At 43.8% G+C, this 22,853-nt stretch overlaps 1 long non-coding RNA gene across 1 annotated transcript in view; it reads left to right on the plus strand.

Annotated features, from left to right (window-relative positions):
- LOC137357107 (uncharacterized) overlaps positions 1 to 18,955 on the plus strand; it is a 37,128-nt gene extending 18,173 nt beyond the window's left edge. The window contains exon 3 of the long non-coding RNA XR_010971137.1: positions 18,527 to 18,955. This is a non-coding gene — a long non-coding RNA (uncharacterized lncRNA). The remainder of the gene's footprint in view (positions 1 to 18,526) is intronic.
- Positions 18,956 to 22,853: the final 3,898 nt, after the last annotated feature.

A 22,853-nucleotide genomic window follows, 5' to 3' on the forward strand; every position in this document is an offset into this window, starting at 1 on the left:
GGATTTGTTCTCCTTGGAACAGAGAAGGTTAAGAGGTAACATAAATTGAGGTTTTCAAGATGCTCAGAGGTTTTGCTGGAGAAAAGCTACTCTCTTTGGTGAGAGGTCACAGATTTAAAAGCATTGGCGACAGATTTAGAGGAGAGAAGAGGAGAAATTTTTCACTCAAGCTGATCGGGATCTGGAACGCTCGTCCTGGAAAGGTGGTGGAAGCTGATTCCATAAATAATTTTAAAAGGGAGTTGGACAGGTACTTGAGGATGAGGAACCTACAGGGTTATAGACAAAAAGTGGGGGACATTGGACGAAGCATGATCGCTCTTTCAAAGAGCCAGCATGGACATAATGGCCCGAATGGCCTCATCTGTGCTGTACGTTTCTATGATTCAATGAATATTTAAGATTGAAGAATTCATGAAAGTTGACTGTTGTGCCACTCACTGAGCCAATCTCAAAGGGGAGTGGGTTTCAGTTCCAGACAGTTGTTTCAGTGTTGAGGGAGGCCGGAATTTCCCGCACCCCTCTCCCCGGGAGCAGGCAGGCAGGGGGTGCGTAAAATCAGCTGGGACGGTGGGAGGTGCCAGCGGCGGTTAGGTGTCAGGCTGCCCGCTCTTGGGCCAGTTCCAGCCCTTAAGTAGCTAATTCATGGCCACCGAAGAGGCTCTTCCCGCTGGCGCTGGTATTTTGTTAGCAGCAGTGGGGGTTGGGGGCCCAGGCCACATGGCGAGGCTGCCAGGTTTTCCCCTTGGTGGCCAGACAGCAGGCTCGGTGAGGGGGAGGGAGGCCCCCCCCCACTTCCTGCTCGAGTACCCTGTGTCCCACTGATGCACCCCGCCCCGTGGACAGGGCTGCCCCAGCTTGACCCCTCTGCATGGCTTCCCGATCACCACACACACCCTATCGCGGAGGCCTGCCCCACCTATCTTTAGTCCAGGCCTCCAGCGCTGTTTCTGGCCCCAGGCCGACAGTCGTCTCAGCAACGGCTGCAGCTCCCAATGGCGCTGCTGAGGCTGAAGAACTCCCGCTCCTCTGATTGTCCGGCAGCTCTTGGCGGTGGTGGGGGGGGGGGGGTGCATCTTGTCTGGGGGGAGGGGGCCGGAAGCCACGAAACTGCAACTGCAGGCAGTTAATAGCCTGGCAACTGTAAAATGTACTCCTGGCTTCCTGTGCCAGCACGGACGAACTTGTCCGCGACTTTCCAGCTGGTGGGCGGGGCTATTAACTCCGCATTAAATCCTGGCGGGAGTGTTGGAGATGCAGTGCCTCTGCTGACACATCAAATCAAGGCCAACCTGTCCTGCTAACTATCTCCCGGCACCATATTTGAGGAAGAGTGGAGCATTCTCCCACTGTCGTATTTTTCAGGGCCAACAACACTCCCCGCCAGACTTTCTGATTGTTACAGTTTGTCGGCACCACAGAATGGCTTCTGTTTGGCAGCGTAAGCAACCATGTAATTCAGAAACAGATCATTTGCTTTCGGAATTTGACGTGATTCCTGCCCACCGCGCCTGATCTGCTCCCACCCACATCCTGTATTCTGCTCCTGTCCAGAGGTATGCTTGAATATTGAAAAGGATCCCGAGGCGTTGGTCAATAATGCAGAGCAACTCCTGGGAGTGTGTCAGTAATCACAGAGCAACCCCTGGGAGTGTGTCAGAATGCGCAGGACCCCAGCCAGAAAAGTTTGAAAGCTGTGCTTTACAATATCGTTATACAGAATTATAGTCAGTATTCTCCCCCAACCTCATTTTGTGTCAAGAAAGATGCTGCATTTTCAGATTCCGCAGACTCAACTGCAAAATGTAAATTACTTTCACAGACAGATCTTGCTTTATAGTGTACCGCCTCAAAAATCATTTTTTTAACAGTCAATACAACAGACACCAGATGAAAGTTGCAAATATTCATGGCCATTTGAAAGCCAGGACGATGGATATCACTTCAGGGAATATCACTTCTGTCTTGGACAGGAACCAATATAAAACTATGATAAGCAAATCGAATTAAACCAGTTGCTCGACATAGATGTTGCTTTTTTTTCCTGGAGTAAGAAATAGTGAAGACTAAACAATGCTAACCTTTTTGTACATTTGCCAGCTGTGACTAGCTCCGAACCCAGACACTGGAGTTTGCAGACTTCTCTGTGAGTGTCAACCCATACAAATATTGGCACAATCCCTGTGGAAGCCCCCCCCCCCCACCCCCAGGCCAATACTGCGATAATCCTTGGTTTACTTCTGACCTTTTGAAAGACCTTGCTTTTCTTAAAGAGATATTATGTTTACTGCCTCTGCGTCATCCTCCTAAATGTAACCCACTCAGATTTTAATTGCGTTGGGGTGATCTCTGCTTCATCGTTCACTGGCGCGCTGTGCTGCCAGAGAGACTGAGGTACCTCAGTCACAGCTCTTCCATTCTGAGTCTGGAAGGTTATATTCCCTGGAATTTAGAAGGTTACGGGGTGATTTGATCAGAGTTCAAATTTCAAGAGCTATTGGGGATGGGCAATAAATGCTGGCCTTGTCAGCAACACTCATATCCCAAGAACGAATAAAAAAAAGTTTTTAAGATTTAGGGGAACTTATCGGGTAAGGAGAGGGAAACTCTTTCTGCTGGTTGGGATGTCTCGGACAAGGGGGCATATCCTGAAAATTAGAGACACACCTATCAGGAGTGAAATTCGGAAACACTTTCTGCAAACAAAGGTCGGGAGAAGTTTGGAACTCTTTTCCGCAAATGGCAACTGATGCGACATCAATTTTTAATTTTAATTCTGAGATTGATAGATTTTTGTTATCCAAAGGTATTAAGAGATATGGGGCAAAGTTGGGGGTATACGGAGTGAGGTTATAAATCAGGCATGATCTCATTGAATGGCGGTATAGGCTCGAGGGGGTGAATGGCCTACTCCTGTTCCAATGTTGCGATGTTCCCCCAGTACTTGTCAGCATTCCTCCCTTAACTAACGCCACCAATTAAAAATTATCTGGACACTCATCTCACTGCTGTGTATGGAACCTTGCTGTGGAAAAGAATCCTTGCCCATGTAACAGAGGTGACACTTCAATGTGACCCACTTTATGTAAAATCCTTTGGGGTAATTTTGAGAAATGTGATGAAGTGTTATATAAATGGAAGCTATTTTGTTTTCTCATTTCAACCTTTTGTTCTTTTTCACTGAGAATCTATAAATTCTTTCTCTTTTTTTAAAATTAATTTTCTCTCTCGGATCACCCCTGAGCTGATCTCCAGTCTGTCTCTTTGGGTTTTTCAATGTTGCTGTTCTTTGCTTTCCCCCAGTTTATCTTTGAATGTTGTCCTGTTACAAATGAACAGAAACTTTCCTTGTAGTGATAATATTGAAAACTAAATAGGGCAGCAGGTGCATGGGAACACCATCACCTCCAAGTTCCCCTCCGAGTCTTTTTTTTTAATTTCCAAAATATACTTTGTTCGTAAAAAAAACTGTAAAAAAATACATTACAAAACAGTTCAAAAACAGCACCAAGTCAACAATACAAAGAGTGCAAAGGAGATCGGTTTCCTTCAATACAGGAGTGAGTTGCCTCACAACCCTTCCATTTCATTTTACCTGCCGTGTGCTTTTTGCAGCAAACAAATATTTTCTGGATACAGCCCGAGGGGTTTTCCATGGATCCAGCCCCTCAGTTCACCTTGGCGGGGGGTACCTTACACAGTGGTCTTTACCCATTGAGCCTTTGCTGCGGCTGCCCCAAGCTTTAGCGCGTCCCTCAGCACGTCGTCCTGGACCTTGGAATGTGCCAGTCTGCAACATTCGGTGTGGACAACTCTTTGCACTGGAAGACCAGCAAGTTTCGGGCAGACCAAAGAGCGTCTTTCACCAAATTGATGGTCATACACACCATCCCAACTGGGAAATTCCTCCAAAGTCGCTGGGTCAAAATCCTGGAACTCCCTCCCTCACAGCATGGTGGGTGTACCTACCCCACACGGACTGCAACGGTTCAAGAAGGAGGCTCACCACCACCTTCTCAAGGGCAATTAGGGATTGGAAATAAATGCTGGCCTGGCCAGCGATGCCCATATTACATGAATTAATTTTATGAAACATTAATTGGTAACAGTATTGAAATTAGGCCCTGCTAAAAATTGAGAATTGGTTCCTCAGACCCAAGTTATTTAAGTTGCATAACACTCATTGCAATAAGCCCTTCTCACAATTCCCTCGCATTCTCTTCTTGTGCCAGTTCGGTCAGCTGGTATCCTTACTCATGCAGGTTCCTGATGTCTCCACTTATCGTTCCACGACTGATTTTCGTTTTTTTTTGGTGCATGTGAATAAAATTTGCTGAAAGGCAAACATTTTTTCTTTACAATAAACACAATTCCAAGCGCCCAGCGGACCTGGATGGTTAAAAAAACTCTGAAATAATGCAGTAATTCTCAACGCTGTGCCAGACTGAGTGGTCCAATGGGAAAATCCAGCTTATTGTCATTTTAAAGAAAAGTTTTCTTCTTTTCAATCTTCCCCGCTAATTTGCTGGATTGTAAATCCATTCCTAATCATTTACTAAATCACTATAACATTGACAAATCCCATAATCTTTTAAATACCTTGAGGTTGGTGTGTCTGTTGGGACTGGGTCCACCTGCATCAGTTGCCCTTGGCTCTGCGGTTTGCAGTATCCTCTCTCTCTCTCTCTCTCTCAGCTCCTCCGCAGTATTATACTAAAAGTGTGGTCACGGTTATTTTTAAATCCAAGTTGGCGGTGGCTTCATAACCTTGCACTGCACTATGAACCCTGATCTTAGCTGTGTCTCAGTGATAGCACTCACGCCTCCACTCCCGAATGGGCGTCAAGCCCCAATTCCTGAGACTTGGACACATCATCTAGACCGACACCAGTGCAGTATGAGGGAGTGCTCCACTGTCGTCTCTTTTTTCAGATGAGACCATAAACCGAGGCCCAGTCCGCCCTCAGGCGGGTTTAACAGATCCCACGGCACGTTGAAGAAAACCAGTGGCGTTCTCCCCTATTTCCTAGGCTGACATTTATCCCTCAACCAACATCACAAAAACAGATTATCTGGTCACTTCAGAACATAAGAAATAGTATCAGGAGTAAGCCATTTGGCCCCTCAAGCCTGCTCTGCCATTTAATAACCCCACTTTCCTGCCTGCCACCTGTCACCTTGATTCCCTTGTCGATCAAAAATCTCTCTAACTCAGCCTTGAATGTATTCAATGACCCAGCCTCCACTGCTCTCGGGAAGAGAATTCCAAAGATTAACTGAGAGAAGAAATTTCTCCTCATCTCTGTCTTAAAAGGAAGACCTCTATTTTGAAACTATGCACCTGAGTTCAAGATTCCCCCATAAAGGGAACGATCCTTTCAGCATCTACCCTGTCAAGCCCCCTCAGCGTCTTATATATTTCAATAAGATCACTTCTCATTCTTCTACACTCCAATGAGAGAGGCCCAACCTGCTCAACCTTTCCTCATAAACACCTCCATCCCAGGAATCAGCCTAGTGAACCTTCTTTGAACTGCTTCAAATGCAAATATATGCCTCCTTAAGTAAGGAGACCAAAACTGTACGCAGTACTGTTGGTGCGGTCTCACCAACACCCTGTACAATTGTTACAAGACTTCCCTACTTTTATACTCTATCCCCCTTGCAATAAATGCCAACATTCCATTTGTCTTCCTAAATACTTGCTGTACCTGCATGCTAACATTTTGTGATTCATGTACAAGGACACCCAGATCCCTCTGTACCGCAGCATTCTGTAGTCTCTCCCATGTAAATAATATTCTGCTTTTCTATTCTTCCTGCCAAAGTGGACAACCTCACATTTTCCTATGTTATACTCGATCTGCGAAACTTTTGCCCACTCACTTAACCTAAACTTTGCAGACACTTTGTGTCCTCCTACCTGTCTTTGGATCGTCTGCAAATCTGGCTACAATACACTTGGTCCCTTCATCCAAGTCATTCATATAGAGCGTAAACAGTTGAGGCCCTAGCACTGATACCTGTGGCACTCCTCTAATTACAGTTTGCCAGCTTGAAAATGACCCATTTGTCCATTGTCTCTGTCTACTGTTAGTTAGCCAATCCTCTATCCATGCCAATATATTACCCCAACACCATAAGCTCTTGTCTTGTGTAGGAACCTTTTATGTGGCACCTTCTCGAATGTCTTTTAGAAATCCAAATACACAACATCTGCTTTATCCATCCTGCTTGTTACATCCTCAAAGAACTCCAATAAATTTGTCAAACACAATTTCCCTTTCATAAAACCATGTTGACTGTGCCTCATTATATTATGATTTTCTAAATGTCCTGCCACTACATCCTTCATAATGGATTCTAGCATTTTCCCAATGACAGATCTTAGGCGAACTGACCTATAGTTGCCTGCTATCTGTTGCCCCACTTTCTTAAATAGAGGTGTTAGATTTGTAGTTTTCCAGTCTACTGGGACCACTCCAGAATTGAGGGAATTTTGGAACATTACAACCAATGCAGCCACTACCTCTTCAGCCACTTCTTTTAAGACCCAAGGATGCAGGCCATCAGGTCCAGGGGACTTTTCAGCCTTTAGTCCCATTAGTTTTTCTCTGGTGATAGTGATTGTTTGATGTTCCTCCCTCTCCTTTACCTCTTGATTTGCTTCTATTGTCGGGATGCGTTTTGTGTTTTCTACCGTGAAGGCAGATACAAAATACTTGTTCAAAGTCTCTGCCATTTCCTTGTTGCCGATTAATAATTCCCCAGTTTTATCCTTCAAGGGACCAACACTTATTTTAGCTACTCTCTTACTTTTTATATATTTGTAGAAGCTTTTATTGTCTGTTTTTATTATTCTTGCTAGTTTACTCTCATATTCTAATTTCTCCCTCTTTTTTAAGTCATTCTCTGCTGGTTTCTAGAATTTTCCCAATCCTCTGGACTTCCAGTAATCTTTGCAGCATTGTACACCTTTTCTTTCAATTTGATACCATCCTTAACTTCCTTACTGAGCCACAGATGGTTCATCCTTCTCAGAGAGTTTTTTTTTCTCAATGGAATATATCTTTGTTGAGAATTATGAAATATCTCCTTAAATGTCTGCCACTGCTTCTCTGCTGTCTTACCTTTTAACTTATTTTCCCAGTCCACTTTAGCTAACTCCGTCTTCATACACTTGTAATTGCTTTTATTTAAGTTTAAGACACTAGTTTCAGACCAAACCTCTCACCCTCAAACTGAATGTGAAATTCCATCATTTTATGATCACTCTTGCCTCGAGGATCCTTTACTATGAGGTCATTTATTAATCCTGTCTCATTACACAATACCAGCTTTAAAATAGTTCTGATGAAGGGTCACTGACCTGAAACGTTAACTCTGCTTCTCTCTCCACAGATGCTGCCGGACCTGCTGAGTATTTCCAGCATTTCTTGTACTCCAAGTGGGGCCTAACCAGGGTTTTGCACAGCTGCAGCATAACCTCTGTGTCTTTATACTCCAATCCTCTAGATATAAAGGCTGGCATTCCATTAGCCTTTTTGATTATTTTCTGCACTTGTTCGTGACATTTTAAAGATCTATGCACCTGAACCCCAAGTCTCTTTGGACATCCACTGTACTTCACCTCTTCCCATTTAGAAAGTACCCTGCTCTGTCCTTTTTTGGTCCAACATGGATAATCTCACACTTGCCCGCATTGAAATCCATCTGCCACAGTTTTGCCCACTCACCTAGTCTGTCAATATCCCCTTGCAATTTTATGCTATCATCTGGACTGTCTACAATGCCGCCTAACTTTGTATCATCAGCAAATTTGGATATATGACTTACTATGGCAGTCACTCCCACCTCACCTCTCGAGTTCAGTTCTTTTGTTCATGTTTGGATCAAGGCTGTAATGAGGTCAGGAGCCAAGGTCAGAATCCAAACTGTGCATCAGTGAGCAGGTTGTTGCTGTTTAAGTGGTTCTTAATCACCCTGTTGATGACACCTTCCATCACTTTGCTGATGATCAAGAGCAGAATGATGGGGCGGTAATTGGCCAGATTGGATTTATCCTGCTTTTTGTCAAGAGGACATACCTGGGAAATTTTCCACATTGTCTGTTCGATGCCAATGTTGTAGCTGAACTGGAACAGGTTGGCTAGGGGTGCAGCCAGTTCTGCAGCACAAGATCTGCAGCCGGGATGTTTTCAGGACCCATAGCACTCTGTAGTATTCTGTCCTTCAGTGTAGCCACTATTATAGGGGCTGTAAACTATGCCCACCAGTGATTTCTTCCCTTTGCTATTTCTTATTTCCACCAAACTGATTCTACATATTAATCTTCTGAGCCAAGATCATTTCTTTCTACTGTACTGATCTCATCCTTTATTAACACAGCTACCCCACCTCCTTTTCCTTTCATCCTATCTTTAGTTTAGTTTAGTTTAAAGATACAGCACTGAAACAGGCCCTTCGGCCCACCGAGTCTGTGCCAACCATCAACCACCCATTTATACTAATCCTACACTAATCCCAATATTCCTACCACATTCCCACCTGTCCCTATATTTCCCTACCACCTACCTATACGAGGGGCAATTTATAATGGCCAATTTACCTACCAACCTGCAAGTCTTTTGGTTTGTGGGAGGAAACCGGAGCGCCCGGAGAAAACCCACGCAAGGAACAGTTTAGTTTATCCTTCCGAAATGTCAAATACCCTTGAGTATTCAGTTCCCATCCTTGGTCACCTTGCAACCACATCTCTGAATTAGCTATCATATCATACCCGTTTATTTCTATTCGTGCCATCAATTCATCCATCTTGTTATGAATGCTGTGTGCATTCAGATAAAGAGCCTTTTATTCTGTCTTTTTACCAATTTTCCCTCCTCTGACCTTATTTGCGGTGCACTCTTATGTTTGCATGCTCTGTGTCTTCCTGTCACACTCTGATTATCATTGCCCATATTGCTGCCCTGCACTATTGCCTTGTCATTTCTCAGTAACTTTCAAAATTTCCCGTCACTTGTACTCTCCCACCTATTTAGTTTAAAGCCCTGTCGACAGCCCTAGTTATACAATTCGCCAAGATACTGGTCCCACCGCAGTTCAGGTCAAGGCTGTCCCAACAGTACAGCTTCCTCGTTCCACACTGCTGGTGCCCAGTGCCCCATGAATCGAAACCCATTTGCCCCACGCCAATCTTTGAGCCGTGCATTCAACTCTCTGATCTTATTTATCCTGTGCCAATTTGCTCGTGGCTCAGGTAGTAATCCAGAGATTATTACCTTTGTGGTTCTGCTTTTTAATTTAGCCCCTAGTTGCTCAAACTCCCTCAGCAGAACCTCTTTCTTGGTCCTACCTATGTCCTTGGTACCCACATGGCCCACGACAAATGGATCCTTCCCTCCCACTCCAAGTTCCTCTCCAGCCCCAAGGAGATGTCCTGAACCCTGGCACCAGACAAGCAACACAGCCTTCAGGACTCACATTCTTGGCTGCAGAGAACAGTATCTATACCCCTAACTCTACTGTCCCATATAACTGCTACGACGTTCCTTTTTACTCCCCCCATTTGAATGGTGCTGTGGTCAGTTTGCTCAGCCTCCCTGCAGTGTCTGCTCTTGTCCACACAAGCTGCAAGAAGCTCGGAGCTGTTGGACAAGTGCAAAGGCTCAGGCTTCTCCATTGCTACCTTCTGGATCCCCATACCTTCCTCACTCGTAGTCCCACCCTCTTGTCCATGAGAAGGAACCAAATCCGAAGTACCTGGCCTAAGGGGTGTGATTGCCTGCTAGAACAAAGTGTCCAGTTATCTTTCTCCCTCCTTGATACATCGCAGTGTCTGAATTTCAAACTCTAGCTCATCAACTCTGAGCCAAAGTTCCTCGAACTGTGGGTACTTCCTGCAGATGTGGTTGCCGTGGATCACACTGGTGTCCACCAGCTCCCACAGCAACAGCTGCAACACATCACCTGCCCTGCCACCTCTATTATGTTTTATTTAACCAGTTAGCTTTCAAATTTAGCAATAATTTGCAGTTATATTCTGGAGTTTAACTAGTTCTGCGACAAATTTAATACAATACTTATCTCTCTCCTTCTACTGGTTTAAACTGCTGCTCTAGTTCAGAAAGAAAAGAAACCTGAAAACTCACAAACCAATTACCTACCTGCTCACCTAATTAATGCCTCTGGGCTTCAGCTCTCAGGTCTCTCTCTCTCCAGCTCCTTCTCTTGGATCTCTCCTTATTCTGAAAAGACCAGAACAGCACCTGCTTCCTCACTGCGCTGAATTCCCACATTTACCAAATTTCCATGTTCAGGCACTCACTCAAGCAGAACTCAGTGCAACTTATGAACACAGTTTTATTTGTAGGAGCTTGCTGTCCGCAAAATTGGCTGCCGTGTTTTGAACATTACTGCAGTGACTACACGTCAAAAATCTTTCTTTGGCTTTTTTTGCGCATTGGGAAGTCCTGCAAGTCTTTCTTCCTTCCAAGTCACTTTTTCAACAGCCTTTCCCCCCCCCCCCCCCCCCCCCACAGGGAGCTAAACCGTTTTCGGCTTCTTCAGTGGTTCAGTTTAGGCAGAGATTAGGATGAAGTTTGTGATTCTGAGAGCACAGACAAAGCAGAATAACTGAAAAGCTAATACTTTGGGAGTCTGATCTGATGGAATTTCAAAAGGCTGCACTCTGAATTCAGCCGAGCTGTTGCTGAAACAGTCACTGAAATACCAATCCCTTGGAAGCCTCGCAGCAGTCTGCAGCTCATTACCTCTTGTGTAATGAGGAGAATAATTGGTTAACGACCAATAATGGGCAATAGTGTCTTTTAATCGTGCCCTTAATCTGTCCAGAATTGATGCAGTCAGAATGCAGCCTTTTCAAGTGCTGAATGATGATGAAGTGAAGTCAAGTTGTTTGGGAGGCAAGACTGAACATTTCATCTTCCTATCAAGTACCTTCCCTTCAACATCGTCAATAGCTCCAGTGGAACTCATTCAGTCTTTTTCTTATTTGTTCCTGGGATGTGGGCATCACTGGCCGGGCCAGCATTTATTGCCCATCCCTAATTGCCCTTGAGAAGGTGGTGGTGAGCTGCCTTCTTGAACCACTGCAGTCCTTGGGGTGTAGGTGCACCAAGAGTGCTGCCAGGAAGGGAGTTCGACAGGGCTGAGTTTGCCATTGTTGTTTCAAGTGCCGAGGTCGATATCGGGTGGTCCATCCAGGTTCATTTCTTTTCTTAGGCTGTGTAGCCATTTGATACGATTGACCGTTTCACAGTCAGCCACATTGCTGTGGGTCTGGAGTCACATGTAGGCCAGACCAGGTAAGGACAGCAGATTTCCTTCCCTAAAGTGAAGCAGATGGGTTGTTATAACAATTGATAGTGATTTCATGGTCACCATTAGACGAGCTTTTATTTGCAGAATTTTTGTTAATTGAATTCAAATTTCACCATCTGCCCTGTCACCAAACCCATGTCACCAGAACATTAGCCTAGGCCTCTGGATTACTAGTCCAGTGGCATTACCAGATCGCCACCGCCGACCCTAACCAGGGGATCTTAGACCCCTTCCCCCCCAAATCCAGTGTAACCTCTGCCAGCACCCATTCCAGATCCTTTGATCCCACCTACAGAAATATTTACCTCATTCAATCAATCACAACCAAATGGTGTTGATCATCAGCAGTTGGTAGATGCACTTGAAAATAACACTAAATCTTTCTTTACAACATTCTGATGTGTTTGCAGTTCTTACTGAGTACCCTTTAAGTGACCCTGCATCAGTGGTTTGAGTAGAGTAAGATCTTTGACACCGTGAGCTCCCACAAAGCTAACTGCATAATTGCAATGGATGATTACTGCGGTAAATGGAACACTGAGCAAACCAAAAGGGGATTGAGAGCTGCAGAGATATCAATAAGTGATGATAATAAGCCCGAGTTTACAGGAAAAAATGGACAGAATGGAAATTGCAAGAGTGAACGGCTTGGAATATGCATTAGAGCAGAAGAAGTTGGCTTCAGGTTCAGTGGGCCTGATTTTAAATGGATGACATTGGAGGGTGCAATTCTAGAACAGCTGCAGCAACTTCAGGCTTACTCTTTGAAATCCTCTCCCTCAACCTCTTCCCCTCACAACTTCTCTCCTTCCCCACAGAATTCTCTTCCGGAGCTTTTCAACTGCATCTCTCCTCATCTCTCTTTCCTCCCCGACTTTCCATACACTGTCTTCCTACGTCAAGCAACTTGAGCTGTTTGTCATGTAAGTTACCTTTGCTCGAATAAGATCACTGAATCAGTAAGTTGGCGCTTCTTTAAAGAGAGTCTAATCGTGTTTGTCAATTGTGAAATTTTGGAGCAGAAATTCAACAGTGTTACTGCGATCTCCCGCCATAAGATCAGCAGAAAAAGGAGTTCCTGAATTTCTTTGGAGTTTCCACCAATGGCCTGCTGAAATTGCAGCAGGAGATTGTGAGAAAATATGGAAACAAATCTCTACAAATAAATTAAGGTGCTGTGCAATACCAGTCTGCTTTATACTGAAAATTGGTGCATTAATAAATGTAGGGATCTTACTACTGGACCAGGTTTAATCCTTCCTACCATCTGCTTAATGCTAATTGATGAATCACTTGGGCATTAAAAAGCCCTTGGGGTGGAGATAAGCCATACAGGCCGGGATAGTTCCAGATACAACCCCTGACCCTTGAGATGAGGAATTGAAGTTTGCCTGTAGTTGCAAACTAAAAAAACGCAAGCAAGCCCATTTAGCATACTGATGAGACCTAGAGTGGTAAGCAAAGAAATATCTATTTATACTTCACCTTACAGGGTGCCTGAATGACCAACAGCACTTCACAGCCCATGTGTTACTTTTGAACTATAGTCACTGTCGTTATGTAGGTAAACACAGCAGTCAGAAAACAAACCAGAGGTCCCACAAACAGCAGTGAGGTAAATGACTGGTTAATCTGTTTCTCGCTGTGTTGGCTATGGGAGGAATGTGGGTCACGACTGGAGAGAACTCCCCTGCTCTTCACCACTTCATGCCAGAGCATCTTTCACATCTGCCTGCAAGGGCAAAGAGGACCTTGCATTGTGAAAGGTGCTAAATAACCGCACACATTTTCTTCCCTTACAAAGTATTTGCACCACTGAAACAGGCCAGTCGGCCCAACGGATCCATGCTCGTTTTCTCTCTTCCCTTCTTCCTTTTACGGGGAAAATCAGTATCAGAGAATTGTATTTTACCTCGTTATCTCTAATGCGCAAAGCCTTGATGTCTATTCACAGGAAATATAAATGTGAATTTTGTCTTCACATAGTATTTGTACACAGGTAGTTGAAGATTTATTCAATGCACAAAGGTTTAAGAAATGTATATATACTTGAAGTTGACTGGTTATGAAATTCAATTCTGAAAATCTGGTTGTGCAGTTGAATCATTCTGTTGATCTTGTGCATAAATTTTTCATTGGAATTTATTAGTACATGGCTTGAATAAGAACATCCTTTCGTAAATATAATCCCAGGTCACTGGAGGGATAAACTGGAAACGAATACATTCAGTTTGCACTGATATATCTGCACTCATCTGTTTGTGCTGTGCCTGGTTAATTACCCAACTGCCCAACCTTTAACAATGGATTACTCTGGCTTCTAGAAAAACATTTTAAAGGCAGAATAAATTAACATTATATTCTCTTTGTGATAAGTTTTGAAAGGACTCATTAATTCAGCGCCCCTCTCTGAATCTATATGCATCTGTCTACCTGTCTCTCTCCAGTTTTCTGTGCATCTAATGAGGCTGGTTTACAACTGTAATCTCACACCTCATATGAAACTTGATGAATTAAGTGAGAAGTACAAAGTTTACCGAGTTTTCACTTGGGAGATGGAAGAATTGACTAGTACGTGTTTTTTTTATTTCCTGTCACCGGTAACAATTGATCCCAGTTGCAAAAAGCCACTCCAAATCGGAAACCTTTCTTGCACTGATGGTGAAACATTGCCTGTTTCATCAGCGAAGCAACCCTCCTCATTTGGGGAACATTTTAAATTTCTGCTACCTTATCGGCAAAATACCTGAGAGATGGCACTGACTCTGTAGGATAGTTTTGTATCACGAAGAATTTATTTATTCTGGTAAAACAGTTTGGAAAAGGAGCACTCTTTCCAATTGGCTGGACAAATCCTAAATCAGAACAGCAAGATCTGTTCATGTCAGCAAGTTAAGAAATGCGGGAATTAATGGGACAATTGATTTCTTCCTTACAGATTCCTCAATTCCACTTGCCTGCTCACTTCCCATATTCCTTGACGCCCTGAGAGATGAAAAAGCCTTCTGTCTCAGCCTTAAGTAGCATCCACCAGCCTCTGGGCTAGAGGATTCCATACATTCACAACCCTTGGAGTGCAGAAATTTTTCCTTCTCTCAGTCCGAAATGATCGGCCCCTTATCTTGAGACTGCGCCTCTGTGTTCTTGATTCCCCAGCCAGGGGAAACAACCTCTCAGTGTCTACACTGTCAAACCCCTTCAGGATCTTGATTGTTTCACTGAGATCACCTGTCATTCTTCTAAACTCCAGACACAATAGACACAATTTACTAAACCTCCCATCAAAGGACAACCCTCTCATCCCAGTAACCAATCTAGTGCTACCCCATTATCTTCCAGGTCACTTCACAACGCATTTGAGTTTGTAAACTAACTTTTGCAACTGATTACCAGCCTTTTCAGGAAAGTTGAGCTTCCCTTAATCCCTGATCCAAAGGCACATGAGCCCAGGCCATTAAGTAACACTGGATTTTCAAAAAATTCATTCATGGGATGTGGGCTTCGCTGGGTAGGCCAGCATTTATTGCCCATCCCTAATTGCTCTTGAACCGCTGCAGTCCATGTGGTGTAGGTACATCCACAGTGCTGTTAGGAAGGGAGTTCCAGGATTTTGACCCAGCGACAGTGAAGGAATGACGATATAGTTCCAAATCAGGATGATGTGTGACTTGGAGAGGAACTTGTAGGTGGTGGTGTTCCCATGCATTTGCTGCCCTTGTCCTTCTAGTTGGTAGAGGTCGCAGCTTTGGAAGGTGCTGTCTAAGGAGCCTTGGTGCTTTGCTGCAGTGCATCTTGTAGATGGTACACACTGCTGCCACTGTGAGTCAGTGGTGGAGGGAGTGAATGTTTGTGGATGGGGTGCCAATCAAGCGGGCTGCTTTGTCCTGGATAGTGTCGAGCTCCTTGAGTTTTAATTATTGACAATAATTTGTACAATTAAAGCCTTTAATTTCCAAGGGAATAAAGGGATGTGTAAATATTTCATAAAGAATATATTCTGGAAACTGACTAAGCAGCACAACTGCTTGAGCTTAACCAATGTGAAATAGTTAACTTGGTATTACATGCTTCTGGGGATGAACATTAAATTTGTCTTCGGATCATATCTTCTTCACAATACATGTTGTAGCAAGGAATGGCAAACTATGATAATAATGGTGCTATACATCTATGTCCAAAGGTAATAAATCTGAAGATGCGATGAATTCCAGCCTCAGCCGAGCATGTTGGTAATTCTAGCCCTGCATAATGGGAACTGACAATTATTAAATCAATGGCTGGTTTATTGAGGGTAATATCCTGATCCAGCAGATGGGAAAATGTTCTAATGTCATTTCCTTAATGCTCAGCAATCACTGTCTGTGCAAATCTATAGACAGACATTGAGAGAAATGGGCGTTGAGTTAGCAGAGTAATGGATTGGAGAGAAGCATTCCTCTCCTGAGTGCCTAATTTCTGCATTTGTCAGGTTTCTGTCGGCACGAGGTTTTCAGTATTTTATTTTTTTCTTTGTGAAAAGGAAGACGGAGGTAATTCAGTGAGAATTTAGCAAAAAGTATGAGGCAAACTGATCACCCTTTTGAGTGTAGAAATGACCAGCATTCTGCTGTTTCATACCATATGCTAGCAATCACTGATGGTGTTATTAGCATCGAAGTACTCAACACGTTTATACGGCATTCCACTGCCTGCGATTTGAGCTGTAATGTTCATCCAGTGCTCCTTTAATCAGAGGACCCAGGAATGCCACACGAGCTATTAGCGCAACAGTAAACTGTGGCCTCTTCATCGGAACACAGGAGATCATTTAGCCCCTCGATCCATAACTTCCCCACTCCCAAGTTCCCACATAGAAAACACTGACTGGTCACATCAACCTTCCCGACTGAGGTCACCATGCAGGTTAGTCCTGGTTGGCACAGACCCTAACGGCCATTGTCCTTGAAGCTGCCATCTCTGAAACTCAGCAGTACCATGTCCTTTTAATCAGCTGTTGACTTCAATTTGGCATTCTCTGTTCTTAGTCTGAGCCGCAATAGCAGTTCCAGAGCAAGTTCTCTTTGTTTATATCACCAGCTTCTTTAACTCGGTTAGTAACTAGTTATCCAATCCAGGTGGAGTTGATGAAAACTCAGCTGTTGACAACAGGCAGTAAAAAGAAAGGGACTGCATTTCTCTTGCGCCTTTCTTGACCTCGATATTCCAAAGCGCTTTATAGCCAATGAAGTGCTTTTGAAAGGTAATCACTGTTGTAGGGAACGCGACAACCAATTTGCGCACAGCAAGCTACCACCAACAGCAATGTGATAATTGACAGATAATCTGTTTTTGAGTGACATTAGTTGAGGGATAAATATTGGCCAAGACACTGGAAAGAATCTCCTGCTGTTCTTTGAGACGGCAGATGAGGCCTCAGTTTTTATGTCTCTTCTGAAAGATGGTGCCTCCAACAGTGCAGCACTCCCTCAATACTGCACTGGAGTGTCAGCACGGATTATGTGCTCCAGAGTGGGACTTGAACTGGCAATCATCTTGACACGGGGCGAGATTGCTACCAGCGGAGTGCCTAAATTAGTCAGTAGATGAATTGAAGTAAGGATAGAATCTCTCCCCCTGACCTCTTCTTCCTTTACTTCCATTTCTCTCGACCCACCCAATGCACACATATTCACACGAATATCCTCAGTTTGGAGAATGGCATTTGTCACAAAAACGTGCTATGTCGAATGATGATTTTTAATCCTGCAGCTGGAAACCTGCTTGTCTGGATGCTGGAGAGAATGCTCCACATTCCAATGCACTGAGGTGGAGATGGATTGGCTACACAGTGTTACGACCGAGGTGGAACGAGTGCACTGTCTTTTCTAATTCCACTTCTCCACAGGTCACAACATATATTTAAATGTTTACCCAGTTGTCCATGCATCAGTCATTTGCTATACTCTTTATCCCACAATAAACTACACCAACCAGGTTTCTTTAATAAATTTAATTTATGATAAATAAATTTATTTAATAAATAACAAAATTATCAGTTTATTATAAAACAAGACTTATCCAGTAACGAAGCAAAGCATTAACACACATATTGAAATATGAAAGTTCCCTTTGAAAATCCCCACACACAAACTCTCACACACACACTGAACAAAATACAGAAATTCACTCTGCAGAGGTCTGTTGCACGAAAAAGACAAAAAAAGAATACTTTGGCCAAATACTTGCTAATTATTGAAGCAAAATAAGAAGATATGGAAGGATGTCAGTTGTCCCTTTTGGACTGTCGTCTGGGTATATGATGATGGGTCATTGGGATCATTTCTGGAGTCGTTCTTTTCAGGTGGTGTCGAGAATTAATCTGGCAGGTTTTTCCAGGTGAAATGTAGCATCAGGGGTTTCAGCCAGCACATATTTGAATCGCAGCGTTTTCCAAAGACAGGAGGAAAGAGGAGCTGACACACTGGACTGCTCAAGATCTCATAGAGAGGTACAGGCAAAATGAGCTGGGGGTTTCTTTTTTTCTTGGCAGGCCAAACCACCGACTGTCTCCAAAACAGTTCATACCCCAACTGAACTAAAAACAATCCAAACTCCAAAGCAGAAAGTCAACCTCCTGGCCTCCATGAACCTTGACATGTGGCTTCTCTATAAACATCTCCCCTTCCTCCAAGCTTCCTGTTGTTCATTTATCTTAAAGCAGGTGATCTCCAGGAGAGGTTGTTTTTAGCACTCCTTGATTTTTCTAGGAAGTGTTTTCAGTCAAGTGTCCTTTCAATGACCCCAGTAAAAAAAACAAAGTCCAGCATTTCTTCAGGCTTCCAAAGGAATCCTTTTCCACAATTTAAATATGAGTCCTTAAAAACATTTTATTTTTAAATAGAAGCCTCTCATAACAACAAACCCATCAAGAACGAGGACCTGAGGAATCTGAGTGAACTACCTATCCTGTTCCCATTCGCAAGGCATCAATGCCATCACCTGACTATTAAACTGGTAGAGACAAACCACTCAAATATAATCACTTGAACAATGGGACCCTGGTTGTGAGATGGCAATTCCTAGAAATGGACTGACTAAGTTTCTGGAGGGAATACACACTGGTAATCACCATGCTCGTATCACTGGGTGACGGTCATAAGACAGGCGCATCATCTGTGTGCTGAAGTTTGTGTTTTCTCTCCAGCATCCAGACAAGCAGCTAGACACTGACAAGAGAAGACCCAAGCAGGATCCCTCCTTCCTTTCTCTCTCAAACTGTGACCACCTGGGCATATCCTTGCTGCAGACAGAAACTCCTTGAGGGAAATGAGCTGCATTACCTTCTCCAGGAGAACCACCGAATCAGCCATCCATATCTTTAAACTGGAAGCCTTGGGATCACCAAAGGAAAGTCGCGTGACCACTGAATTTAGCCTGAAGCCAGCCAAGTTACCAACCTCCATGGACTGTCCCCTTTTATTTCTCTGGATTCTAATTCGACCAATCTATCCTTCCCCAATCTATAACCTATTTGTGTGTTTGTGTGAACTTGAGGTGTGTGCGTGTGTGTGTGTGTGTGTATAAGGAACTTGGAGCATATTTTATTACTTTTCTTTGATCGGTTTAAGAACAATAAAGCCAACCTCTTTCTTTGTTAAACTCAACAAAACCTGTACAATTGGTTCTTTTTAAGATCATGGCACGTAAACAGTTAAACACTCACTGAATTGGCAAGTATATGCACTTCAAAAAGAAATAAACCTGTTGCAAACAAACAAGAAGAGGGAAAAGAGGGGGAGCTCTTTGACCCCCCCCCCCCCCCCTCCTCGCCTGATGGTAGCACATTGAATAGACGGCATGGTCCCACCGAGGCTGATTTACCAGAATCTGCATGAAAATGCTTCCCTTGCTCCCCAAATCTGGCCCAACTTGGGGAGCCATAGCAAAAGCTTCAGGCAAGGATTGGAACAGGAATGAACCTCCTGTCTCAAGAGTTCAATTTACAACTGCCACTCTGCTCAGGAAGGTGAGATTCATTCCAGATGTCCACAGGGCTGATGTTGCATTAATTAATCCTAATTTGTTGTGGCCCACATCAAATCTTGGATCATATTCATTAGCCGGCAGAAGGGTTACAACATAACTCCTTTTATTCGTTTGTAGGATGTGGGCGTCGCAAAAAAGAGCTAGATATATGACTTGGGAGATAATTACTGTTTGTTTTCTCAGAGTCCTTAGGTAGAGATCATCAAGCATGCTACTTGTAGATAATCATTTGTACAGTAATCTTCTATACATTTATTGCTAAAGATATCATGGCACGTAGATTGCTTAGAAAGGGAGATGCTTGGTCATTTTTATGTGAAGCTTTTATTTACACAGAAAAATTAATAATTGTAGCTCACAATTTAATCCCACTTTCCTGTTCACACCCCATACTCTTGAATATCCCACTCTCCTCCTCACTCCCCATACCCTTTAATACCCCACCAGGTCTACTCAGACTCTCCTGATCACTCCCCATACCCTTCAATACACCACCAGGTGTAATCGCACTCTCCTCCTCACTCCCGATACCCTTTAATACCCCACCAGGTCTACTCCCACTCTCCTCCTCACTCCCCGTACCCTTTAATGCTTCACCAGGTCTTCTCCCACTCTCCTCCTCACTTCTCATACCCTTTAATACACCACCAGATTTACTCCCACTCTCCCCACATCCTTTAATATCCCACCCAGCCGAATCCCACTCTCCCGCTCATTCCCCACACCCTTTAATATCTGACCAGGTCGACTCCCGCTCTCCCCATCACTTCCCAAACCCTTTAATATCCCACCCAGTCTAACCCCACTCTCCTGCTCACTCCCCACACTCTTTAATATCCCACCCAGTCTAATCCCACTCTCCCCCTCACTCCCCATACCCTTTAATATCCAACACAGTCTAAACCCACTCAGCCCCTATCTTCTACATCAACTCCACTTGCCTGCTCTATCCCCATATCCCTTGACTCCCTTGTGTCCAAAAACCTATCACTCTCGGCCTTGAATATACTCAATGACTGAGCATCCACAGCTCTCAAGGTACAGAATTCCAAAGATTAACAACCCTCTGAGTGAAGAGGTTTCTCCTCCTCTCAGTCCGACGAGGCCGATCCCTTATCCCGAGACTGTTACCCAGTATTCTAGACTTGCTTGGCTTGATCCTCCAAGCACCCAGCAGTCTGCTCTGTTAGATTCTCTTTGAAGCTCTCATGCTTATTTGCCTCATCTTTCTTACCAGCACACACATGACAGTTTAAAGAATATTGAGGTTGAGCATTCATGCAGGTTCCATAGAACATCATTTTCTGCAGGCGTGTGCAGGTTTAATTTAATCAGGACAGGATAACAATGACACAAAAGTCTATTTCCAAGGCAGTGCTCTGTGGAATAGCTGAGGCAGTGTCACATTTGATTGCCAGCCTCATCAGTCATCCTGCCACAGCTATCAGTGAGTATCTGGAGACAGAGAATATCATTTTGGGATATTATCACGTCAAAGATAAATGATATTGTAGGAAGTTAGGAATGATGGAGTGAAACTAGCAGCTTTACACCAGAGCTTGGGACAAATGGAGAACATCCTTCGGATGAACGTGAATAAAAGAGCGAATGGCGTGAAACATTGGTGCAGAGAAAGTACAGTAGTATAACAAATATCTTCATTGTTAGGACATCACAATGACAAAGCAACATTTGTAAAGCGGTTTCAAGTGATTTTCCTGAGGCTTCAAATGTAATATCTGATAAAATTCAACATATTCAGTTCAGAGCCCTTTAGAAGTCTAATGAGTATAACAAAGGACAGACAGTTTGGATAAACCTCTCCACTCAGAAATCGCGCAGTAGCTACATTCTCCATTCTGTCACTCCATTAATAATCTGCTTAGTTTCAGTTGTGGCGATATCTATCAAACCACTCAGCTTCCCAAGTCATGCACTTTCTTCAACCCATCTTGATGTGGATCAGAAACAAATAGGACGATGGTGAAGGTGAGATGCATCAGAAATTGTCTGGGTTTTCATGGCATCTGTTAATGGGAGCACTGGAGACAACAGTGGGACAACCTGTAAGGAGGAGTTACCGATCATAAAGGTTAACCATGAGTTACTGATCCCGAGTTGAGGAAGATCGACCGGTTCTGACAGTTAAGGATGATTGACCGACCCCAAGTGTTAACAAGGAAGTTAACAACTCCATGAGTAAACAATGCGTTACTGATCCCAAGAGTTAATAAGGAGTTACTGAGCATGCGTGTTAGAGGAGTTATCAATCCCACGAGTTAATGAGGAGTTACCGATCCTGAGGGTTAATGAGGAGTTACTGAGCCTCCCCATTCAGCTTTTTATCAGGAGCTGCTTTGCCCTATGAACAGTGCGATGCTGGAGCAGCACAAAGACTAACCCAGTTCCCAAACATCGCCCCCCCCCCCACCCACCCCCCTCCCGAATCATGCCTCACATGGATTTGTGGTGGATAAACTTGATGTGGGGTCCCTTTAGAAATAGTCGCCCAACACTAGTTCCAGTGTATAATGAGAGGAATAAACCGTGTTCTGTTGCAGTGTGAACTCATGAACCTCTGGAAATTCTGCTGTTAAAATCATGGGAAGAGGAATTTTGAACAAGCTTATTCAAGGAAGATCATGTTATTTCCATAGCAACGTTCACATCCTCGTGATGTCCCAAAGCATTTCATGGCTGATGAATTATTTTTGAAATGTAGTTACTGTCATCATGCAGGCAAACATGGAGGCAATTTGTACAGCAAAATCCCACAGCAGCACAGGCGATAAATGATATTGTCTTTCATAGTGTTGGTTGAAGGAGGCGTATTAGCCAGGACTCGACAAGAATTCTTCCAATAGTAGGATTTTTGTCGTGCATCAAAACAGGCAAACTGGGCCTCGGTTTAACATCTGATCTGTAAGGCGGTACCTGTTGCGTTGTTGGGTTTGTATTAGTAGCGTTATAGAGGCATTCCAGAGAAAGTCTTAGACTCTGGTAAAGGTTAACTAACAACTCTATTATTTACAGTTACTATATACACGCTCAGCAAACCACCTAAGCTCGCATCCTTCGTGATGCTATACTTGCTTCTTCTCAAACCTATCTCATGTGACTGTTACATCATCGCTTGTAAAGTAGGAGGGGTCTCTCTCACTGTCTTTGATATTAGCCCTTTACATCCTTATTTTACATCTGCCCCCCAAATCTTTATCCAACCTTTTTCCAAACATATATGCATTTATGACTTCTCTACTACTCTCTCTCCCCCAGCTCTCTGACTTTACAGAAACAGTCTCATCGGAGGTTTGACAGCTTGGCTGGGACAATCAGTAGTCTTCATAGGAAGTCTGGGTTGCTGACGTCGTTTTTCGTTTCTACGGGTTGCAGTATTTCGTTCGGTTCGAGTTTGTTCATCTCCATCTGGATCGTGCAGATGGATTACTGGCTGTTGCTTTTTCAGAATAGGAATGATATTCCTC

Source organism: Heterodontus francisci, chromosome 47 (assembly GCF_036365525.1).
Source record: "Heterodontus francisci isolate sHetFra1 chromosome 47, sHetFra1.hap1, whole genome shotgun sequence".
Classification (NCBI taxonomy): domain Eukaryota; kingdom Metazoa; phylum Chordata; class Chondrichthyes; order Heterodontiformes; family Heterodontidae; genus Heterodontus; species Heterodontus francisci.